Source organism: Nannobrachium achirus, assembly GCF_963921795.1.
Source record: "Nannobrachium achirus genome assembly, chromosome: 12".
Lineage (NCBI taxonomy): Eukaryota > Metazoa > Chordata > Actinopteri > Myctophiformes > Myctophidae > Nannobrachium > Nannobrachium achirus.
This window is the reverse complement of record NC_137832.1, coordinates 52,548,265-52,575,196: the sequence shown is the minus strand read 5'-3', so window position 1 is coordinate 52,575,196 and position 26,932 is coordinate 52,548,265. Positions and strand designations below refer to the sequence as shown.

The following is a 26,932-nucleotide window of genomic DNA, read 5'->3' as shown; positions in this document are numbered from 1 at the left end:
CCATCTCTCTGCCTGCATCTCTCTTCTTAACCTCTCCTTCAGGAACAAAGGTTAAGAAAGAATATTGACTAACAGACTCCAGTGCTACTCCTTTAGTCTTCGGTGTAGTCTAAAATATACAATGTACAAGATCACAATTTCAAAACACGTTGCTTTACGACACGTAGTGATCTGCCATGTTTGCTACTACTATTAAGATTTGACAACAGGGTGTAAAATTGGCACAGCTAAAATATCGGCAGATAAATAAAATGTTGGGCTCACATATGAAATGTTGACAAAGACAAAAAAAAATATATTTTCTCCAGAGGCGAGAGAGAGGGAGACAGGAGCGCAGCAGAGAGCTGAGGAGAAAGAGAGATTAATGGCGCCGTGATGACGGAAAGTGCAGAGAAAGAAGAGGCCGTTAGCGCCGGGCGAACGCTGACATCATCGTTTAGAGGAAGTGACCCGGGGTTAGGCGTGGAGAGGCATCCATTTCATCAAACTATGTGTAAGCAAGAAACATTGTCCTGTGTAATGCATTTCCATTGTCTCCGCACGCGCACGCACGCACACACACACACACACACGCACACTCAATCGTGCGCGGAAGTGTATTACTTACCAACTAGTGAGGACCTCAATAGCTTTTAACCTACTTCCTGAAGCCTGAGTTACACACTGCCAATCTACAAGCTCACAAACGCCTGAAACGTGTTGTAAACTTGTAGATCGGGCATTTTCGGTGCGTGACACCAGCACTAATCTTAGGTACAACCTAAACCTAACCTCTAAATGCCTATATCTCCTAACCTGAAGGTTTCCCTAACCCACTGAGCCTTTTTGGGGGGCTAGTAGACGTCTAAAATATGTCTAAACCGGGTTATAACTTGATCAGACTACATTTTAGCTGTTTTTTAAGTGTCTCTTTACCGTATATGCATCTATATATATCCGTTAAAATGATGTTGTTTCAACGTCTAGGCTAAGCAATTAGATATTTAAAAAACTTTCACTTTTAGACCAGTTAACCCAGCTTAATACTTTTGGGGACATTTGGCTCTCACAAGTATAAAGTGCGCGCGCGCACGCACGCACGCACGCACGCACGCACGCACGAACGACACACACACACACACACACACACACACACACACACACACACACACACACACACACACACACACACACACACACACACACACACACACACACACACACACACACACACACACACACGCACACACACACGCGCGCGCACGGCATCAGACCTTTCACTCACATGCACACGCGCATCATCCCAACGTGCTGACACACACACATATGGCGAGGTGCAGAGAGACAAAGCTTCCGCGGTACTAGCATAAATGTGCGCGCGGGGGCATTAGCTTGCAGCCCTCTGTACGTCCCATTACTCATACAAGCGTAAGCAGATAGCCTTATGCTCCCATGGTGCTCTGCATAAATGCATAGCCTATTTGGATTTTCGCTCACTATTTGAAATGCATTACGCCAGCACACACGTGTGCGCGTGTGTGTGCGTGTGTGCGTGCGGCAGGAACCTCTTATCTCCATATTTTAACTTTTTTGAGTTATTTTCCGTAAATGAATGTCCTACTTGATCATACTATAGCAGGGGTGTCCAAAGTTTGACCCGGGGGCCAATCGCGGCCCAAGGACACATTTTATACGGCCCTCGGCTTCATTCCTTAATTCACTAGTTTGCAAATCCCGCCCCATTCTGCCCTGTTACTATGATGGGACATTTGACCCTGGGCAGATTGTTTTTATAGTGGCAGTGAATGGGATTTTTTTATTTTTTCATAGCCTCATTACAGCTATATAAAGTACCAAAGGAAAAACATCTAGGTGATATTAATAAAAAGGGAAGACAAAGGTACAGTAGTTACATTGAAAAACAGGGGGTTTCCCCGAAAATATATGTTTTAATTTGTTTAATCCCAGTGGGACAGAATCACTATTGCAGATTCTTTTATAGTGGAAGTGGATGGGATTTTTTTTTCCTTCATAGCCTCATTACAGCTATATAAAGTACCAAAAAAAACACATCTACGTGATATTAATAAAAAGGGAAGAAAAAGGTACAGTAATTACATAGCAAAACAGTAATTTCCCCCCGAAAATATATGTTTTAATTAGTTTAATCCTCTGGATCAGAGAGAGAATATAAATAGAAAAAGAAAGCGCATTGCATCTTGGGTAGGAAGAGGACAGGCTGATTATAGTTCTCCTCACATAATAGGCTGGCTTTTCGTAATTCTGCCCATTTAAATTATATGTACCCAATCGTGACTCTTAGACCATTGATAAGGTCCATGTGAACTAGTTTGTTGAAGCTTATTCGTTATGATGAGCGAGATCGCTTGCCGTCGCTATCACCTCCCGCGGCCGTACCGGGCGAACTCCGTGTCGCGCAGTGCGGACAGTTCTTGAAAGACACATTCAACATTCTCCACTGCACAAACTCCACCCCCGATAGCAAAAAGTGAATGGTTTTTTCTGGTTGGCCAGTCAGGGAGTCTCAGGGACCAATCAGAAGGCTGACAAACGGTGAATTGTAATATAAACGGCACTGTTAAACATGAATATTTTTCCCATGTATAATTTGTCAGGATTCCTTGTTCCCTAGTGACTCATACCATATTTTGACCTTGCACGTGACATGTCTGGTTACATTTGGTAATGTGAAAGGCTGAGTTCTTTATATAACCCTATAACCCTAGTTAAATAAAATCATTTAAATGGGATGCATATGTAGAGTATGTGACTTAAAGAGGCCCTGATTGCAATGTTTGGGGCCAATCAACTGGAATCAGTATCTGCCGATACCGATATTCCCGATCACAACATCGAATCCATAAATTATTCTATTTATTGTGTTACTATAGCAGCATTTATATAATTAATGACTCTTCTTACAAAACATTGACATTGTATGTTAAGTATAAACATTAGGAGATTGCAGGCTGAGGTCCTTTAGTATCCAATTCAACTTGTAGGAGTTGAAGCTGAGGTTACATTCAGTCCCACAGATACAGCAAAGCCAATAGAGGCAAAGCCGATACCGATCAAAGCCGTTAGAGGCATTATCGGCCGATCGCAATCACTCACCGATCAATCGGCACATCTCTAATGTGACTTGCTTTGTTATGATCCGACCGAAAATACATCATGTCAGGAGATGTAGTCGGCCCTTGGGTGTTTTGATGTGTTCTGATGTGGTCCCCTTTTGGAAAAAAAAGTTTGGACACCCCTGTACTACACCGTTAAACTTTTGCTGTTTTTGAATTTGAATCCTGAAAAATTACAGTTTGGATTCATGAGGTTTCCAACTGACAGAGACGATATACACACACACACACACACACACACACACACACACACACACACACACACACACACACACACACACACACACACACACACACACACACACACACACACACACACACACACACACACACACACACACACACACGCACACGCGTGCACACACAAACACGGGGAGGAAATGGCATATTTCGGCTGCTCTGCATTCATGGCACAGAGCACTTTTATTTGCATGTGTTTTACATTAAATCATTGTTTTCTGTTTCACAGTGACACCACAGGGTTTTTAACCACACTTTGACCAGCGGGGATCGGTGTGGGATTTCACAGACAAAGTAATCATGTACAGACAGCGTGAATAATCCAGACACCAGGCTGTGTAGGACAGCAGGTGTATGTACACTACAGCACCGTTTCCCAAACAGTTAGTCGAAATTAGAAAACATTATGTTTAAGGAGTAGTGAAAATAGCAGATGTGCAAGCTCGCCAACGCGGCGTGAAGATAAAATACTTCCGTTTAGACCATGGACCATAGACTCTACAGACCGTAAATGAATCCTGTTTTGCGGCGATTTCAAATCTGCCGTCTTTCTATATCCGGTCCTAAAATGCGGCATGGAAATAAATGCTAGGCTTATTATCGGTTGGGACAATAAATGCTATTGATTGGGACAGAGCAGGGGGTGGGTCAATGAATGCTATTGGTTGGGAGCTTGTCAATCAAAATCATCATGAGCTAGCCACTCTCCTCCTACAGCATTCCCTACTTTATCGTCAATTTTGAAATAAATGGGACCATAATTTAACAAAACTCATATAAGGGTGGTTGAAAGAAGACTTTAAACTAGTGACTGGAAGCATAAAGTATGTATAACAATATTCATTTGTTCATTAAGGTAATAAAATCAAGTTTAAAGTTGAGGAACTTGATTAGAGATATGGTTTATATATCTTTATAGTTATCGTGCTTTAATGTCATGCGTATTATGTTGTTATTTGTCAGTGTTAGGGCTGTCACGATTATGACATTTTACTTGACGATTAATTGTCACTCAAAGTATTGCGATTAACGATTTAATTGTGTTTTTGTCGTTGACAATTACATTCCTGTTTGGCTTGTAGGCTTTGAAGTTGGATATGGCAATTATGACACATAACCTAAATATACAAAGAAATGACTGACATATTTGTCAACTTTATACTTAAAAAAGAACATTGATAGTGGAAATAGCAGATCTACAAGCTCACAATGCATCACATCGTGTTTGAAATTATATTAACATTTCTCAACATGGAAACGATTATGCAAAATCATTGCGATTACCTCAAATAATTGCGATTAGACGATTATGTAATAATTGTGACAGCCCTAGTCAGCGTTTAGTGTTATTAACCCTTTTGTGTCTGAGTTTTTAACTCATGTCTGTATGAGCTATGAGACACCATAATTTGCCTCTGGAATTTATAGGGTAACTATCTATCTATCTGAAAGCCATCAAACTGTATGAATAAAGTATCACAGAATGAATACTTTGACACACATTTGGATCGTTTACTTGTCACAAGGACCTTCACAGACAGATAAATGAACACAGATATAAAAACCGTTATCCGAAACGGTGTCTTGGCGGCGCAGCTAGCCTTTTGTGTTGCTGCTGAAAGGCGGCTGGCTCGCTTATAAGCATAATAAGCCGAAACAGATTAATTTCATGTTATTTGTATTACAAACAAGCCAGCACACACATTATGCTGATCCCCCAGACGCAAATATGTTTGCACATATTGATATCTGTACATTACTAAATTGCCTATCAGCATGTGGTTACACCTACTGTACTGGAGGGGAAGGAATCACGCACACAAAAACAAACACACACACACACAATCACACACACACACACACACACACACACACACACACACACACACACACACACACACACACACACACACACACACACACACACACACACACACACACACACACACACACACACACACACACACACACACACACACGTGTGTCTGTGTGCAGTACACATTTCCCTGCGTAGGTGGTTGTTTGTGTATCCTCGTGTAGCAGAGTGTGAAAATATAATGAGTTTAGGACATTGTGTATCGCCGTCTGGGGCCCGGCTGCATTAAAACTGCTTTACCATTATACATTATGCCATGATATATTACATTATATCATGATCGCACTATATTATATTATATGTTTATAACCACACAGGGGGGCTGACTGTGGCAATGAGAGATAGGATGAGAGAAAGAGACAAAACAGACAGAGAGAGGCAGAGAGAGACAATACACAGAGCTAGCAGAGAATGCGTGACGATGTAAAAGAAAAACGTTACAAGCTTTTATGTCGATGAAGCTCATCGATTTGAATTGAAGAGAGAGAGAAGGCAGAAAGAGGGAAATACGGCGAGGGAACAAAGAGAAAGAAAGTGAAAGACAGGAAGACAGAGAGAAGGAAGCAAGGGCGAGGTGTTTTATAGGTGGTCTGATCGCACACACACACACACACACACGCACGCACGCACGCACGCACGCACACACGCACACATTCTCTCTCTCTCTCTCTCTCTCTCTCTCTCTCTCTCTCTCTCTCTAGAGGAGAGGCGGTCAAATTGGTGTTTGGGCCACATAACCTCACATAAAAGCTCGTGATTTATAACACACGCTGTCCCCTGGTCAGAAGTTGTTCCATCACACTCGCTGCATGCAGCACCTGGCTGTCTGCTCGCCCACAACCATGACCTTCAACCAGAAACAAAAAAACACCTGGCGCTAAAAAGTTAGCAGCAGTTCTTCAGCGGGGCGTCCTTCCGTTTGAGCGACCGACGTCGCCGGACTGCTGCCTCGAAGGACCGGATTGCATTAATTAAAACCTTAGTGTTTTGACTGTCATTTGGGGAACCACCAGTAGGGTTGGGAACCAGTAAACTATATAAAGAAGGCGGGGTCTAATGATGGCAAGTTTGTGAACGAGGCAGCAAGTTTGTGTATTATGTGTAGTAATAATGATGTGATTGCAGGCATTGACACTAAGGCTTGCCCACCTGCCCCCGGCAGGTAAATAAAACATCAGGGCAGGTGAAGTTGGCTTTCAGGTTGCCCAACAGAGCAAGTGCTCATTTGAGAGGGGACACAAATGTCTATAAACACAACACAAGATATCTGCCTAAACACCTGAATGTGGCCAGTGCGCTGTGTCTTCTGGTCTGTGGAATGTAAAATAAGAGCTCTATTTACCTATAAAATGTGTTGTTTTTACTGTTGCTACATTTAAAATATAAAATAAGTGTGAAACCATAGACATATTCAATCATAGCTAAAGTATTTGGTATTTGGATTTGGAGGTATTGAGGTATGAAAGTAAAGAAATAAGTGTTAAATTTAGCGGTAATTAAAATCGTACCTATCATTTTATAATGGACGATTTACTTTTCGGGCAAGTGGGCATTACCTTCGGGCAAGTAGAACATGACCTGTATTTTGCCCGATGGGCAAGTGCCTCTGAGACCTTAGTGTCAACCCCTGGATTGGCATAGCTGTGTCAGCTGAGCTGTCTAGTACGCACATGCGCGCAACCGCACGCACACACGCACGTGCACGCACACACGCACACACACATTTGAAACATTTATCTATGTCCACATAAACAGAAGTACAAGAATGCCTTGTACAAAGGACATAAACACAGCCAGTTACAAAGTGCCTAACATTGTTACATACAATAAGGTTGGCATAATTGGCAAACACAGCAGACATCAATCATGGATAGACCATTTTCCACAAAAGCATTGCGCACGCACGCAAGCACGCACCCTTCAGTGCAATGCCATAAAAGTAACTACTGACTGTGATACGGTTGTTTTGAATGGAGTTTTGTAAAGGTACAACAGATGTGATTATTAGCCCGCTGTGGCCCATATCTGACAGAAAGCTGAGGGAGATAAAGCAGGAAAATGTCACAATATCATCACTATACAAGAACCCCTATAAACACATTCACATGGCTGAATAGGCTCTTCTTTACTTCCTTCACACACAGGTCTACCAATGATACAAATTAAGGCTCTGTTCCATTCTGGTCAGACAGTGTCGGGTGCTGATATTGTACATGTTGGCTCACTGGAAACACTCTGCTTCTGTGCTACACCAGTGGGTCTCAAAGTGTCCTTGAGGGGTTTCCAAATGGCCCCTTGTGTGTCTGTAACTCTGAGAGTGTACAAATAGAACCAAATGAGTCTATTTGGTTCTATTTGTACCCTCTCAGAGTTATGATGGTCCTTCAAATGAAGAAGTTTGAGAACCACCGTGTACACTAAAAGGCAGGGGCCCGATTTCGTTCCAGTATGGCTGCTGTTCACAACTATCCTGCTACTCACATACAGTGGTTCTCAAACATTATGTGTCCTGTTTTTAAAGTAAGTAACTTGTAACTTGCCCACCACAGCCATACAGTAGTTTGACACGTGTGCCTCTTTGTCTACAGTACATGTAGTTACTGTGCCTTTTATTTTATGTCACGGTCCATAGTTGCATTGTTTCTTCTTTCACTTCTCCCTGATCTGATTAGCTCTGTTAAGCACCCTTGAGACCAAGGGAAGGTGCTATGTAATTAAAATGTCTTATTGTTCAGAACTTTGCTGATTCAGACAGATGAGGAGCTGAGGGAGAGAGAGAGAGAGAGAGAGGTCTCCCTGAGTCAGTCTTTAACCAAACGTGAAGGTGCTGATGAGAATAAGGTTTACATGCAAGTAAGAACACACCAGGTCACTGGTGATTAATAGCCACGCTGTGCAGGTCTTTGTCCTTTGATGATATGATGACTATTTGAGTCTGATGTGATTCCAACAGCATTATAATTTTTGCTTACAGTATATGCAGGGAGCAAAGAGCAAACACAAAAGACTACTTTCGGAATATGAAACTCATTTTAAGCACTTGCAAGCTGGCGTCCCTATTTTCATTATACTGTAGGTGCAAATGTAAAAATAAAACAAGAAAATCTAAAATGCTGATTCACAATCTGGTTAATTATAATATATAACATTAAAGGAGTAGTTCACCGCCCCAATGACTTTTTTTCTATCCATTACTCACCCCATGGAGACTTTAGTTCAACAATGTTTTTTTGTTTTTGTCGCATTCCTAATCCAATAATTTGATTATAATAAATGAACCCACATTGATTCCGGATGGAGACCCAAATATATTTCAGTCTCCACCTGGAATCAATGGGCCCACAAAGAGTCTCCTCAAAATAATGGCTTCGGAATGCGACAAGAACGATTTTTTTTATTGAACTCATCCTCCATGGGGTGAGTAATCAATATAAAAATTAAAAAAATCATTTAGGGGGTGAATTACTCCTTTCATGTTTCAAAATCTAAACATTTCCGTAAAACCTTGAAAAGAACGTGTTTTCATTGTGATATGGATAAATAGTGACTTAAATCACATAACGCTGGTTCCATCGATTCAATTTCAAACGGGAACAATCGAACACAATAATTGATGGGTTGATTATTAAAATAAACAGGCGTTTACAATACCCAGTCCCAGCCACCCTTCCACTCACAGTAAGTGGTCAGAACAGAAGGGTGGGCCGCGAGGGCTTTGGAGATTTTCCAGATGAGGTTGAGAACCATCGATGTTGGGGGTTATTTTTGTATTGGTAAAACTATCAACATGATGACAGAGACGAAGTAATGGTAGGTGAAGGACAGACTGGACTCCTGGGAATTACACACACATACTGTACACTGTACTGTATGTACTGTACTGTACTGTACAATTTGTTCCAGTTCTATGATCTGTGTTTTAAAGCATTCCGTTTCAATAGTACTGTAGGCTTAATGGACGTTTATGTGCATGTACTGTAGTTGAATTTGAATGTGTGTGTGTGTGTGTGTGTGTGTGTGTGTGTGTGTGTGTGTGTGTGTGTGTGTGTGTGTGTCTTGTGTGTCTTGTGTTGGTTGGTACATGAAGTGTATGAACCCTGCAGGAGTCTGTCTTGAAGCATATGTCCCAATCCCAGACCTGGGGACCTGGAACAGCTGACAATGACACACACACATGCACACACACGCACACGCGAGAAAACACGCACGCACGCACGCACACACACACACGCACGCACACACACACACACACACACACCCAACACACACACACACACACACACACGCACACATCATCCATTGCTCTCACAATGGCTCCTTTAGGCCCATTCAGTCGATGTCTTGGTCATGGGAAAGTACCATGTTGTCGATGTTCACCATCACATCAGATGTAGTGTTATAATAAGTCATAGCCAGGGGTCGTCAATATGTCCAGACACAGACAAAATGTGTCAATCCGCCTGTACAAAGTCTTGGTCTTGGATAAAAGTGATACGGATAAATAGCGACTTAAATCATACAACGCTGGTTCCATCCATTAAAACAGGAACAATTGAACACAATAGATGGATTGGTTATTAAAATAAATTAGCTTTATTAATTATTAGCCTACAATAAACAGGCCCACCCATCCTACCACTTAGGATCGGTGGGCCCCATCAATTTTTAGATTTTCTTTTTTACAAACCATTACAATGTTCCTATTTTTATCACAATACCCAATTACTGAGTGTCAAGTCTCCAGGCTTCTTTAGAATATGTAAGACACTGATTTACTATCAAATGTTTTATTTGCAAGGACCCATCGGTACACTCTCAGAGTTACAGACCTGTTATGAACTTATGGTCATTCAGGATTAGCTTTTTTTTGTGTTTCTGGTAATATTAGTGTCCACAAATGTTTTATGTCCGTGGCAAAAATCTAATTTTGTAGACAAGGAAGGTTAGTATGGTTAATCCTTCCTTTTATTGCATAACGCCTGCTGTATGTGGCCAGTGAGGCTTTTTGGCATCTGGCTGCTATTTCAGATGGTTGGCGTGGGTGTGGAGCAGAGTTTTCAAGGCATACTGTATACTGCCAGTCAGTGGCGGCCTTTGATATGTTTCGCCCGTTTAAACTGAAACTCCTTCTTTTTTCACTCGCATCCCAGTCCGGGGCCCCATGCAAGAATTTTATAAAAAATATTCTACACCACTTTAGTTAGCAGCAGCTAAAAATCATTGTTGTTTGTTTTAACCCGTAAGTGTAAGGTGTTGTTGTTTTGTTCCCGGTCATATGACAGACAGCAAGACTAGACTACTGATGATCACAAAATGAAACACATACATCCTCGTGAGACACATCCTAATGAGACACGCAACGGTTGCTTGACAAGGACAACTGTAACCTAGGACAACTGTAACCTAACTCAACCTAACTTGTTTTGTTTTTTTGTTGTTGTTTTTTTGGCACTGACCAACGAACACTTTTGTTTGGCTCTGCACTATTGGGTGGTGGTGGTAGTATTGAGTGTTACTGCTTCTGTTTGACATGGCGATGAGATACTTGTGTAGCACTGACTATAGCATTGACTGTTTGGACACTTTCAGTTTGGCACTGCATTGATGATAAGTTGTGCTTTAAGTATTGCTATTTGTGAGCGTTGACTGCTATTCTTCTTTTTTTGTGCCTTGCTCTTTTCACTGAACAGTACTTTTTTCTTTTTCATACTTCTCTGTAAGTTTGTAACTTAAACTGCTGTGCTGCCTCTGGGCGACTGATTTTCCCCCTTGGGATAATAAAGGTGTCTATCTATCCATCCATCCATCCATCCATCCATCCATCCATCCATCCATCCATCTATCTATCTATCTATCTATCTATCTATCTATCTATCCATCCATCCATCTATCCATCTATCTATCTATCCATCTATCCATCTATCTAGTGGTGCTTCAAAGCGTAAAATAAAATAAAATAGAGCAAAACAAATAAAGTCTCCCAAAAGTAACCTCTTTTCATTTGAATATTGCGGGCGCAGTACGGCAGGCGCTATAATACACTGACAGCTTTGGGCAGCTTTGAGGCTTTGAGCTGAGCGCGAGGCGCGGCTGAGCAGCCGGCGGCGGCGACCTCTGACGTCCACAAGCGTTCCGTCCAAGTTGGCAAGACGCACCATGCAGACAGAATCTGTTACCACCCGTTTCTGCCTGCTATGGGGTGTTTCAAATGGACCATTACAGGTCTGTAACAATATGAGAAACTACAAATGGAACTGGGTCCATTTGGCTCCGTTTGTACAATCTCAGAGTTAATAATAATGATAATATCTCAAATGTATATAGCGTTTTTCTGATTACCCAAAGACGCTTTACATGGGCAAGAGAGAACTAGGAATAAACCACTTTGTTAGGAAAAAAAAACCTCTAAGGAATAAAAACATTAAAGAGGAGAGTGGAATGAGTTAGCCGCAGGGGGTAAGCAATATGGAAGACGTGGGTTTTGAGGGAGGATTTTAAGTTTTGGAGGGTGGTGGCATCTCTGAGGGTTTTGGGGAGTGCATTCCAGAGGGTTGGAGCAGCAAAAGCAAAAGCCCCAGGTACGGTATTTGGTGTTGGGGTATGCGGGAGGGGACATGAGGATTGAGGAGGTCAAAGAGGTAGGGTTGTTTAGTTTGTTTAGTGCCTTGTAGGTGTTTAGTAGTACTTTGAAGTGTAATCTTTGTTTGAGTTATGGTGGTCCTTGAAATTACGTTTGAGAACCACCAGTATTGTAATTGTATAGCAGACATGGAGTCCACATAACCAGCTGTGACAGTGTGATAGAGCCAGTTCCAAATGTGATGGAACCCATTCCTGGTTCCTCAAAGTTGGATCTGGTTCAGACTCCGGTGCTGTAGGCTCTCTGCTGTACTCCGGTGATATTGCAAACTGCCAACAGCGGCGACACGCGTCCACTTATGGAGCGACGGGCACACAGCGCAACATGACTGCAGCACAATAGATGGCGCTGTGCTGTAATCCAGGATTGGCCCACTGTGGAATCTTCACGGCCTCCCAGACATTCTGGTCAGCCATTGGCTGGCGATGAAGCTGCCATGGGCTGGCATGCACGGCCCAGCCTGGCACGGTTACCCCGGCAACCCACAACAACGCCTTGTCCTGTGTGTGTGTGTGTGTGTGTGTGTGCGCATGTGCGTGTGTGTGTGTGTGTGTGTGTGTGTGTGTGTGTGTGTGTGTGTGTGTGCATGTGCGTGGAGTGTTGGACAAGGATTAAGCCAGATGTACAGAGAGTTGACAAGTCCCATCTGTGTTCCTTCTTTCCCAAAAAATGTCCCACCACACACACACACATTGTCACTGCTGTCTGGCCCAGCTCATCCTAACACACACACACACACACACACACACACACACACCTACACACAGACAGACGTGGGTGGGTATGTGTGTGCGCGCAGCAGAGCGTTTCTGTAGCGCTGGCGCTGACAACTTTTCTGCAGATGAACTAAATGCCTCTACAGGCGAGGATGTGGCGACTGGAAAGACAGGCATTATTGAATTCACACACACACACACACACACACACACACACACACACACACACACACACACACACACACACACACACACACACACACACACACACACACACACACACACACACACACACACACACACACACACACACACACACACAAAAGCCCCAGGTACGGTATTTGGTGTTGGGGTATGCGGGAGGGGACATGAGGATTGAGGAGGTCAAAGAGGTAGGGTTGTTTAGTTTGTTTAGTGCCTTGTAGGTGTTTAGTAGTACTTTGAAGTGTAATCTTTGTTTGAGTTATGGTAGTCCTTGAAATTACAACGTTTGAGAACCACCAGTATTGTAATTGTATAGCAGACATGGAGTCCACATAACCAGCTGTGACAGTGTGATAGAGCCAGTTCCAAATGTGATGGAACCCATTCCTGGTTCCTCAAAGTTGGATCTGGTTCAGACTCCGGTGCTGTAGGCTCTCTGCTGTACTCCGGTGATATTGCAAACTGCCAACAGCGGCGACACGCGTCCACTTATGGAGCGACGGGCACACAGCGCAACATGACTGCAGCACAATAGATGGCGCTGTGCTGTAATCCAGGATTGGCCCACTGTGGAATCTTCACGGCCTCCCAGACATTCTGGTCAGCCATTGGCTGGCGATGAAGCTGCCATGGGCTGGCATGCACGGCCCAGCCTGGCACGGTTACCCCGGCAACCCACAACAACGCCTTGTCCTGTGTGTGTGTGTGTGTGTGTGTGTGTGTGTGTGTGTGTGTGTGTGTGTGTGTGTGTGTATGTGCGTGGAGTGTTGGACAAGGATTAAGCCAGATGTACAGAGAGTTGACAAGTCCCATCTGTGTTCCTTCTTTCCCAAAAAATGTCCCACCACACACACACACACACACGCACGCACGCACGCACACACACACACACAAGCACGCAAGCACACACACGCACGCACACAGCCAATAATCAAAATGCAGCGGAGCGTGTAGGAAAGGATGGAGGAAGTAGAGAGAGAGTTGTTTAAACAGTGTCTGGGCTCTTTGTATTTCACATCTATCTGTCTGCACACTACTAGTATGTGTGTATGAGTGTGTGCGTGCGTGCCTGTGCGCGTGTGTGCATGCGTGCGTGTGTGTTCATTTGGCCATTGAATGAAGCAAATTGAAGAGCAGTTCTGGTGACACACATTGTCACTGCTGTCTGGCCCAGCTCATCCTAACACACACACACACACACACGCACACACACACAGACAGACGCGGGTATGTGTGTGCGCGCAGCAGAGCGTTTCTGTAGCGCTGGCGCTGACAACTTTTCTGCAGATGAACTAAATGCCTCTACAGGCGAGGATGTGGCGACTGGAAAGACAGGCATTATTGAATTCATTCACACACACACACACACACACACACACACACACACACACACACACACACACACACACACACACACACACACACACACACACACACACACACACACACACACACACACACACACACACACACACACACACACACAGGCAAGCGGCGCAGGAAAAGGCAGAAATCCATCAGGGGAGAATTTCCTGAAAAGAATGAATTCTATTGATCACACAGATGGCACGCGAGAGCGAGCGAGCAAGAGGAGGATGGGGCGCGGGGGGTGTTGGGGGGGGGGGGGGGGTATTGGATCTGAAAGGATAGAGAGAGATGGAGAGATGTTGATAGATATGAAGGAGATAAGAGAGAGAGAGAGAGAGAGAGAGAGAGAGAGAGGAAGAGAGATGGAGAGATTGCACTTGCAGAAAGAGAGTGTGTGTGTGTGTGTGTGTGTGTGTGTGTGTGTGTGTGTGTGTGTGTGTGTGTGTGTGTGTGTGTGTGTGTGTGTGTGTGTGTGTGTGTGTGTGTGTGCGCGCGCGCGAGAGAGAGAGAGTGAGATTGAATGAGGAGAAAAAGAGAGAAGGAGAGATGGATAGTTTCTATTTCAGAGATGGTATTTGTTGCAGACATGGAGAGTTTACAGTACATCTCTGCACCTCTCTCTCTCTCTCTCTCTCTCTCTCTCTCTCTCTCTCTCTCTCTCTCTCTCTCTCTCTCTCTCTCTCTCTCTCTCTCTCATTTTTAGATGTATTTCAAATTGATAAAGGGCACAGCAATGTCACTAAAGCATCTAGATAAGAAGAAATGTGCAACATATGTGTATTATATACATCCCGCGCTGTCATTGGAGTCAGAAATCATTCATTTCACAATGCTTTATTGGCATGAATGATTCAAAAGCAATAAAGCATCCATGTAGAAAATGAAATGAATAAAAAGTGTACATTTATGCGTGGCTAAATAAGGGATGTATTTTGTTGGCCCATTTTTGAGTGTGTGTGATTGAGTGCGATTGTGTGTGCGTGCATGTGCGCATGTGTGTGTGTGCGTGTGTGTGAGGGTGCGCGTGCACGTGGATGGATGCATGGATGGATGGATGGAAGGATGGATGGATAGATGGATGGATGGAAGGATGGATGGCACCAGAGGAAGACTTTGGGGATGGAGATAGGACTTGTGTAATCTGAATGTGTGTGTGTGCACGCACGCACACGTGCTTGCGTGCGTGTGTGTGTGTGTGTGTGTGTGTGTGTGTGTGTGTGTGTGTATGTATGCATCATGCATGCGTGTGTATGCATGTGTGTCCCTGATCACGGGAGTGTGAAAAAGCAATTTAAAATGGCCATCGCCCCACTAAGAGATATAGAGTGTGGGAGAGGCAGAGAGACAGAGACAGAGGGAGAGAAAAATGGGGAGGAAAATATATAAGTGCAACAGGTTGTCACACACACACACGCGCACGCACACGCGCGCATGCACACACACACACACACACACACACACACACACACACACACACACACACACACACACACACACACACACACACACACACACACACACACACACACACATTCCAGGGAAGATGGTTTTCATTCAGGGTGCATGGTGAATTGGCAAGCTGCGCCGTTTAAAAAAACAAATCGGTTTGGACTGGGAGTTAACATTACTCTGATAGACCCCCAGGTGGGGTTATAATATGCAAATATGTCTTCCCTGTGTATGTTTGTTTACCTTACAATAATGGCCCTATCATAGTGTAGTCCGCGGTGATGGTTTATCACCGCATTGTAGTCAGAAAACTACAACATTACGTCATTACCCGCGGTGAAGAGCCACCACCGCAGACCTAGACATCTCTCCTCTGTTTTTACTTTCAGACATCTCCCCATCACCCTGTTCACTGATTGGTCGCGTGCCCCTGGTTTTAGAGGCACAGAGGCGCGGTGATAGGACTTCACCGTGAGTCCGTGACTACGATGGCCATCACATTTTTAGATGATAGCTTATCACCCAAAAGTTGAGTTGATAGCTCTTCACCTCAGACTCTGATAAGGCCGTGACACTGTGGGTGTGACTAACTACAGCTTGGTCACTACCCACCTGACAACCGGCAGGCATTGACACTAAGGCTTGCCCACCTGCCCCCGGCAGGTAAATAAAACGTCAGGGCAGGTGAAGTTGGCTTTCAGGTTGCCCGACAGGGCAAGTGCTCATTTGAGAGGGGACACAAATGTCTATAAACACAACACGAGATATCTGTCTAAACACCTGAACGTGGCCAGTGTGCTGTGTCTTCTGGTCTGTGGAATGTAAAATAAGAGCACTATTTACCTATAATGTGCTGTTTTTACTGTTGCTACATTTAAAAATATAAAATAACAAGTGTGAAACCATAGACATATTCAATCATAGCTAAAGTATTTGGTATTTGGATTTGGAGGTATTGAGGTATGACATTTTATCGCACAGCCCCAGAAAGTAAAGAAATAAGTGTTAAATTGAGCGGTAATTAAAATCGTACCTATCATTTTATAATGGACGATTTACTTTTTGGGCAAGTGGGCATTACCTTCGGGCAAGTAGAACATGACCTGTACTTGCCCGATGGGCAAGTGCCTCTGAGACCTTAGTGTCAACCCCTGCCCGGGCATACTTAATGAACATAATACCTCATAATTATGTGGTAGGAGGGGAAAAATCACGGCACAATGTCTTTAATAAAAATATTGGCCAAAATATTGGCCATCGACAAACGTTTTATTTGTATTTCTTTTATTTTTAGATATTTAGCATTAGCACTATTTGAAGGATTTAACTCCCTTTCATTTATTAGTTAGACACTGCACCCTGTAGTATTTTATGTGGCGTGATAGCGTTGTCTGTCAAGAGAACTGACCTAAATTGTCAGTGCGATGACACTAGCCTTCTAAATAACGGTCTAAATTTAAGTCTCTCCCAGCTGGCACGCTGCCCTCACAAAAAGCCGTCTGGCCCGCGCCGTGTGGCCACCAGGCACACGGCCACCTTATCATAATTAATTCCCTTTTTATAACACACACTGAGAGCCAACTTCTCTCACATCATGCACAGGTCATTTGTGTGCCCAGGGCAAAAGTAAAACATTTCATTAAGTGTCGATCCCAAATGTGATCCCTTTTTGCTATCATACCCGGGATTCAAAGCATCTCCCACTCATCCAAGAGGGAAAACTCTAATTGAATCTGCAGCCTGCAGCTCAATCGGGATCGGGGTTCCCCCGTGGGAGGAGGTCAAAAGGGGTGTGAGTGTAGTAGAGTGACTCACTGCCTCAGCCTGAAGGCCTCAATAGTCTAGTACGGATGTGACATTTCAAAACTTCACACATGATCCTGTCATTGGCAAGACAGTCGATTTTCAGGGGATTTGGAAAACTTTGAACTTGTAGATCAGCTATTTTGCCATTTTCATGACCTGCTCTGACTTTGACATTTAAATCTACTTATGAAGGTGGGTTCTGTCTTTCAATGGGAATGGAGTGGTTTCTTGCGAGTTTCTGCGAAAATCCTCTCCATTCGCCATACAACTTAGAAAGGCATAACAGGGAAATAAACCTGTGGAAAAAGTAAGCCATTTACCATGAGAGGGAGTGGGTTGTTGGCTGATTTACCACTGTTTCAGGGTTGTGGCACGAGGCAAAGCCGAGTGCCAAACAACTCTGAAACAGTGGTAAATCAGCCAACAACCCACAACCCTCGAATGGTAAATTGCTTTTCTATCACTTCTACCATATAAATGAAAGAAAACACAAATTAACTTGCAAGGTTATTTAGTTATACAACTGCAACACAACAGTGGGCGGGGTCCATGAGCCAACTCAAGGTTGTTGACTGATTTACCACTGTTTTAAGCCAATCAGTATCCAGTATCTGAACATGTGACCCCAAAAAGTGGTAGAAATGCATTTTCAGGAAATGTTCAGGAAAATATCAGTAAACGCCGAAGAGTTGAAACGGCATATCGGTATCACCCCCGGTCCACAAGGGTGTCCCTTTGGTTTAACTTTAGTGGTTAAGATATTGGACTTTCACATGTATCAACATTGTATTAAAAGTACAGTACATGACACAAATTTGAGTCGCCACAGGTGGCTGTAGGTACCTCTGGCCACCCACCGTTCTCTCTGGAGATGGGTGTGTCTAAAATTAGGAGGTAGTCCCTTCAGATTATCTTCTGCAATACAGTTAAGTGGACACTAGATGGCATAGCAGAGCAATTAGTTCAACTACATTGCTGGGGGATTGAAATGAACCACACAGAAGAATACTATAGAGTAATTATACTTTAAATGGTGTTTAAAAATACATTTTGGCATATGTCTCATTTGTATTTGTAAGGGTCCATTTAAAAATAAACACTGGGTAATTTTTGTTTCCTAGATTTAGTTTTTCATTATTATTTCAAAACATTTTCAAATCATTACCAATAATTTCATGAAGAAGAAACTAAGAAATCACATAAATTATAAAACAAGTGTTTAAGAAGTTGTGAAAAATAGCTGATCTACAAGCTCACCACACAAAAACAACATGTTGTGACTTGTGAGGTGCTGTTTTCTCTAACAGGCTCACAACGCCAGCCGTTGTGAGCCTGTAGATCGGCTATTTTCAAATAGTCTGCAGGTATAAAATGTACTATGTTTTATAATATAATAATGTATATCTGCAAAGTAACTAGGCCTAACTAAAGTGTTCATATTGTTGCATAGTAAAAGTCTCTCTCTCTCTCTCTCTCTCTCTCTCTCTCTCTCTCTCTCTCTCTCTCTCTCTCTCTCTCTCTCTCTCTCTCTCTCTCTCTCTCTCTCTCTCTCTCTCCCCTTCTTTGTATGCTTACTGTTTGTTTAGACTTACTGTTTTTTTGTTCTTTCATTTTCTTTTCTTTACATATCTACAGCATAGTACTGTGTTCTATTCGTCTGTCATTCAATGTTATATGAGATACTTAAATGGTTTCCAGTGGAAATAAGCTTAGTCCTTTCATGGATCTCCTTTTAGTAGACCTTGTACCAGTGAACTGTACCATCATGAAACTGTACCTTTTCCTATGCAAACTTCTAATAGTCTTCAATCAATCAATCAAAACTCTCTCTCTCTCTCTCACCCTATCCTAACGTCACACTTCACACTGAACAAACACAATAGTGTTTAAAAATACATTTTGGCATAAGACTTTTTCATTTCAAGTAAATGTTGTCTCATTTGTATAGACACACTTTCAAATACACTGTCAGAGTTACAGACTAGGAATAGGGTCCATTTAAAAATAAACACTGGTTTTAGTTTTTTCATTATTTCAAAACATTTTCAAAGCATTACCAATAATTTCATGAGGAAATCAAAGAAGAAACTAAGAAATCACAAATTGTAAAATAAGTGTTTAAGAAGTTGATCTACAAACTCACAACACAGCACACAAGCAACATGTTGTGAGCTTGTAGATCTGCTGTTTTCTCTAGTTTGGGTCCCAGGCAAACTTATAAACGTATATTCTACTTTGGCTCTTGAGCTAAAAGGTTTGGGAACCACTGCCTTAAAAGAACTCCTAGAGTCCCTGGAATCCACTTTGAGAACCACTGTTCTACATTATAACCCAGTGCTTATTATTATTATTATTATTATTATTACCCTTTTAATTTAAATGACATTGTCTCATATTTATTGTTTTTGTTTACTCCTTTACATGGGTTTACAAACACAATACCGGCTATACTTTTACAATATAGAACTCAATTACAATTAAGTCTGGTATTCAGAATTTACTTTGGTCAAAGTATTGGCATCAACTTAAACTCTGGTGTGTGGAGGAGATTGAGAGGGCCCGTGGGGGGTAATCAGTGTCCTTTTGTTATTTATGCTATTCATCTGACACCTCACCTGGATGTGGTAGCATATACATTACATTCAGTCTCTCTATCGATGGATGCATTGCCCTGCTTCATCTCTCTCTCAGCTATAAGGGGTCCCTTTTCTCTCTCTCAGCTAGGGGTCCTTGCTTTCTCTCTCTCTCAGCTAAGGGGTCCCTGCTACATCTCTCTCTCTCAGCTAAGGGGTCCCTGCTTCATCTCTCTCAGCTAAGGGGTCCCTGCTTTCTCATTGTCAAGTTGTAGATCTCCTGTTTTCACTAGTTTGGGTCCAGGGAAAACATCTAATTGTTCTTTTGGGTTTAACCAAAAAGGTTTGGGAACCACTGTGCTAAACATGTACCCCCATAGGAGTCCTGGACCCTCTGTTGAAAACCCCTGGCTTAGGAAGCGAATGACCCCCTACCGGCCCTAGAGATAGCAACACTTTTATACTTTGACTAGTAAAAAGAGTAAATTCTGACCACTGCTATTATTGATACTTTTACTTTTTCCACCACTGGGTATGAGGGCAAATCTATTTACTGCAGTGATTCAATTCTGTCCTGGCCTTCTGGGAGGCCGGGACAATCCCTCCCCCGCGCATAAGTGAAACCGGTTTTACCAAGTATTTGCATTTACTGGTGTGACTACAAGCAAGTCTTGACGCTTTGTATTTTCACAAGTGGCACATGAAACATCTGGTAGAATATAAATAATTTTAGGAGCACAATGAAACGTTATCAAATAATGTTTTCTTTAATCAAGTGATAAGAGGAGGCTATACAAAAAATGTATACTAAGTCTTATTTGCACTGCATTTTTTATTAACTATGCTCTACAGTAGTGCTTCTCAAACTTCAAATTTCAAGGTCTCTCTCCCCTTAACTCTGACTGTGTACAAATGACCACCCCCCTAAATGAACCCACAGAGTCTCTGGAAATTAGACATTTTCCCAGGAAACAAACTGGTGAAAACAGCTGATCTACAAGCTCACAAAACTGAACCTGAAAGTTCTCTTAAAGTTTATAAAGAAAAGTGTATGTGCTCAGAGACTAAAAGCAAACATGATATCTGTGGTGAGACATGAGCCTCTTAAAGTGAAATAGCCATTTAACAGTGTTGTTTGACACAGATAGACAGCGTGTTGTGTTCTGAAGCAAATGAGTCAATGCAAAGAGAGAGCCAGCTATGAGGTGTGAAGAGGGGGAAGGGTAGTCTCCGGAGACACCTTAAGCTACTGTGGAATCATGTGGGAAAAAAAAGTTCAATAAGAAAAATACACTAATACAGGGGTCTTCAACGTTTTCAGATCAAGGACCCCTTAGTTGAGAGAGAGATGAAGCAGGGGCCCCCACAACCTTTTGTACCTCAACCTCTGTGCTTACTGCTTAGTATGCTCTTTTTTCCCCTCCACACCTAAAGTATTTGCCGAAAATAGCCAATCTACAAGCTCACAACACTTTGCAGTGTGAGGTGTTGTGAGCTTGTAGATCTGCTATTTTTGACCAAAGTTCTCAGAATATGGATGCTAGGATTCAAGTGGTTAATATAAAGTTTTCTATCACACAAAGATTTAGAGGACCCCTTAGAGTAACTCTGAGGACCCCGGGACCCCCTGTTGAAGACCCCTGCACTAATACAAGTTAACAAGGGGAGCAGCTGTCCAAAAAAAGGAGAAAAAACAGGCTATTTCACTTCACTGGCTCACTATCTGATATACAAAGGTGTCCACTGCAATCCCCTCCCCCCAACTCTCTTCTCTCCTTTTCTGTCAAACTAAGCAGACATAGACACATGACAACATAAGTAATACATTTGACTACTTTTTCCACCACTGATTTTAAGAGATGTTTACTTGGAACTAATTTAGCCTCAGTAAAAGTAGCGTTTTGACCGCAAAAAGTATCATTGAATTATCATGACCTGTGGTGATATACTGTGGACTCTGTGGCCTAGTGGATAATGTTTTGTCTTTTCAATCCATGCGCCCCGGGTTCGCGTCCCGCTTAGCCACTACTTTCTGCCACCACAGACAAGATAACCTCAAGACAACAATACTGATGTAAAATCACCCAGTGGATAGCGGTAGCCTATAACATGATCCTATAATCCTTTTTTGCGGTCAAACGCTACTTTTACTGAGGATAAGGTTAGGAATAACTATAAGTTTAGGTTTTAATTTAGGCATAATTTTACTGTAGTAAATGTCATGTTTTTAGGGGAGGGTAAATATATTTTTTTATGCTTTTACTCCACTATTTGTACAACTTAAGTTACTAGTTACTTTGTAGATTTAGAATATTATCATAAAACATAGGCCTACATTAATCTATTCAGCCCTGTCAAACTAAGTGGACAAGATAACATAAGAATAAAATACACAACATTCTCTTTCTCTTTCTCTCTCAAAATTGATACTACAGGAACAGTTTATAATGTATTTTATATTTGTGGCCTGTGGAAATGGAAATACTTATAATATAATACTTACATTATACAGGGGCCAGGGCTCATCCCTTTATTTTAAGTTCAGTTGATTTTGAGGGTTGTGGATTCATTTGGCTCTGATTTCAACAATATATACAAACAATCTCCATTTAAGTAAGGCAATTTTATTAACATTTAACTCTCAAATACCTGGAACGCGCCCGAGTCGCGTTAGCTTTGAACCACTTTAACCATTATTTCATGCTTTAACTTTAGAAAAATAGCAGATATACAAGCTCACAACGCGGCACAGAGTGCCGCGCTGCGAGCTTGTAGATCTGCTATTTTTGAAAAATTGTGAAAATGAGTGCAAGTCTTTGAATATCTTTGATCCTTCCTCTAAAATCGAAATCATGCTGTTCTCAAACCTTTTCATGTGAAGGACCCCCAAAATTACAGGTATTTGGCCACGGACCCCCCATCTCAAAATATGTTGTTCCAGGGACCCCCCAGAAGCAAATATTTGAGTTACAAATGTTCACTTTTAAGTAGATATATTCAAAGACTTGCAAAAAAAAATCATGATTTAAAAAAAATAGCAGATCTACATGTGAGCTTGTATATTTGCTATTTTTCAATAGTTAAAGCAGTCAATAATCCTAGGCCTAAATGGGTTAAACAAATAATTACAATTTGAGTGCAAAAATAACTCATAGAAAAGAAAATAAACTATTTACAAGCTCACAATGCAGGTAGAGATAACAAGTAACCAACAAGTAATAGACTCGAATATTCGACTCATATTGAAGAATCGCCACCCCGTGGCTGAACAGCCACACTACACGTTGAAATAAAATATCACATTTCTAGGGGGCGCGGCTAAGAATTTGGAGGTGTGTTTGACAGAGGTACCTCTAGGTGCTGCGAGGTGTCTACTGGTGTCATTTTAGACTTGGCGACGCTAAATGTTGTAACCCACTGTAAAAGAAATATATAAAATAGTTTAGTAAAATATCGGCCAATACTGATATGACGATGATGAACGATTAATTGAAATAACGTTTTATTCATCCAAATAAGTTCCGGATAGCAGTGAATACACTATATATTTTTTTTCATACAATGATCGCAACCCTATGTCACAGATGAACAAGCCAAACCGAGATCACTGCAAGGTTACATAAATGTTATACAAGGAAAATTTTAACTTCTTCTATCTTTTTTTTTTTTATTAAGCAACAAAATTATGGATAAATGGGAATATGGTGAAGGTTACTTTTGACATTAATACTTACCCTGCCGTAAATTGTGAAGCACCAACGTATGCCAGAGGAATAATGACTTTCAGTAACGCCACCGGCACGGCTGACCAGATGGCTTTTGCATCCCCCACTTCCTCCTCGGTGTTTATGAGTGTACAAATGTCACCAAAATAAGTAGCCTACACCCAAGGGGCAGGGTTCCCTTTGTTAAAAAAAACATTTATAAAATGTTATAAAATCAGAGGGGTTACATTTTCTCACCCACTTAAGACCTGAAGGCCAAATACCTTCAAAATCAGTAGTCCTCAAACTTTTTTTAACGCAAAGGGCCCCCCCAAAATCAAATCTATTTGGCCGCGGACCACCCATCTGAAAATGTTTTGTGCCATTCAGGGACCCCCAGAAAAGAAAAAGAAATAGCAAATGTAGAGGTTGTATATCTAAATCCTAAGAGTTTCTGCCAAGACATGGCGCGACCTCGCCCTTTAGGCGTCTTACTGGTCTATATATATCAAATCTACAGTACAAGTTATATTATTAGGATTAGATTAGCAAACCCCCTTTAAAAAGTATTCTATACTGGACTGAAATTAAAAACAAAAAGTCCAAACGAAATAATTAAAACCAAGGAAAAGTGCACAACTATAATAGCGTCGGCGATGAGGTATAAATTAAGCATGAGAATGAACTCCATGGTTTTCATCATCGCGCTGTGACCTTTTTAGCTGCTATCAACACAAACATTAACCTTTTCTACAGCAGACATGAACTCATAACTTGATGGGTTAGCAAACACACACACACACACACACACACACACACACACACACACACACACACACACACACACACACACACACACACACACACACACACACACACACACACACACACACACACACACACACACACACACACACACACACACACAGGGGCATGCATGCACACGTGCACACAAGACATGCTGTCAATCGCACGACCAATTATAGTCGCGTCCTGTCACTTCAGCTTAATTATACATGCACGCCCACGCACACATACTGTATGTGTATGAACGCTCTCTCTCTCTCTCTCTCTCTCTTTCTGCCCCTCCCTTCCATACTCTCTCTCTCTCTCTCTCTCTCTCTCTCTCCCCCTCTCTCTCTCAAACACTCACACACAAAGTAATATGCTGTTGCATGTCAGAAATACATACAGACCCATGTACACTCAGAGAGAGAGACAGAGAGAGAAAGAGGGAGAGAGAGAGAGAACTGAGACAAAGACAAAGGCAGAGAGAATTCATTAAGTTGTAATATGATGTCAGATAACACCTGCAAATAATTGGCTCACTGTGAGTGAGTGAGTGAGTGAGTGAGTGAGTGAGTGAGTGAGTGAGTGAGTGAGTGAGTGAGTGTGTGTGTGTGTGTGTGTGTGTGTGTGTGTGTGTGTGTGTGTGTGTGTGTGTGTGTGTGTGTGTGTGTGTGTGTGTGTGTGTGTGTGTGTGTGTGTGTGTGTGCGTGCGTGCGTGTGCGTGTGTATGTTTGTTTTGTGTTGTGGGATGCAACAGTTCTCTCTATGATATTGAATTGTATTGTAAGCCATCCATAGACAAATTCGCACTTTTTGAATTGAATTGTGGCATTTTTTCAGTTTTTCAAATAAACTTTTTGAGAGCTTGTACGGGGTCTTAGTTCAGGTGAGTGAGAGCACCGGACTAATAAATGAGCATCTCGTCATCTCGGTCGTGTGGAAACCTTGACCGCCCAAAACTGTTTCAAAGGATTCAAGCGATCTACAAGCTCAAAGAGCATCGCTTCGCGCCACATGAGCTTGAGGATCTGCTATTTTTTAATGCTTTTGTGTGACACTGTAGTATGAATAAGCAGAGACGTCAATAAAACAAAAACAAAAGCTAAAATATGGATATAAGAATTTTCTGCTTGACAGCAACGAAATATTCGAACAGGACCAAAACATATAAAGAACCCTAAGAACTACGTGAAATGTGGGCTAAGGAACAAGTGTCAGGCTCAACACACGCACACAATCAAACGCACGCACGCAAACACGCAAACGCACGCACACTGCACACACACCAACGTTTAATTCAAACTATGTTCACCACAAAGATGAGAACTCATAACACTACAGGCAAAGTTCACTGTGTGTGTGCGTGTGTGCGCGTGTGTGCGTGTGTGTGGGAGGGGGGGGCTTTTTTAATCTTGGCAATAAAAATATCCGCGGTTGTCAGACTTAATTAAATTTGTCCTCATGTGGTTCCCGTAGCAATCGATGGCAATCAGAGAGAAGGGCTGATAAACAAGAGTGAAAGCCGAACAGAGGAATATAAAACTGAGGCAGATAGAGACAGACAGACAGACAGACAGACAGACAGACAGACAGACAGACAGACAGACAGACATGGACAGAGTAAAACAAAAAAGTCAGAAGAATCCAAATTTATACTTGGTTGGCACATTGTGTCGCTGCACCAAAATAGATCTGCAAGCACACGGAGTGGCCTTGTGTATAGTGTGAGCTTGTACATCGAAAAAAAAAAACGTATCAGTAGTAGACTTGTAGTTCTGCTAAAACACTGCCGATTAAAACTGTCTCTCAGGACCAGCACATGCACGGCTGCACGCACGCACGCACAGACACGCGCGTGCGTGCACAGACAGAAATGTCGAGGGAGGGTTGCCAGTCATCGTGGAGATAATCCCGTCCCCATTAGCGCAGATAATCAGATTACTCTCACGCCAGATTACAGCAGCAATTAACAACCATACATTAATGAGATTATTCTAACCAGATTATGGTAATAAACAGATTACAGGAGCTTTTCAAAGGGTTTTTTTTTTCCTTCTACTTTCTTCCCTCCGACGTCAGTCAATTGAACAGAACAGGGAATGCAGGGAATTTCCTATTCACATACATGATAGCTGCAGTCTAGGTCTGGGTCGGGACTCCCAGGGGGGTCCCCGAATTATTTTCGGGGCTCCCCAGATGATTAACTTAATGTGCAACATTGTTTTCTCACTCAACAGTAAACAAACCAACACAAAGTTTAAGTGTATAGACTATAGTGGGTATATGCACAATTCTAAAGTGACAATTTAAGGACTTTTTAATACCTCTAAAATGACAAATTAAACATCGGCCAAATTGTCAATTGTGAAAATAGCCGATCTACATGCTCACAACGACTCGCAACGTGAGGCGTTGTGAGCATGTAGATCGTCT

The 26,932-nt window shown here is 42.3% G+C and overlaps 1 protein-coding gene across 1 annotated transcript in view; it reads right to left on the bottom strand.

The window, feature by feature from the left end:
- LOC308295695 (transmembrane protein 132B) overlaps positions 1-26,932 on the bottom strand; it is a gene marked incomplete at both ends in the record, with an annotated part of 319,995 nt that overhangs the window by 270,663 nt on the left and 22,400 nt on the right. The window lies entirely within an intron of this gene.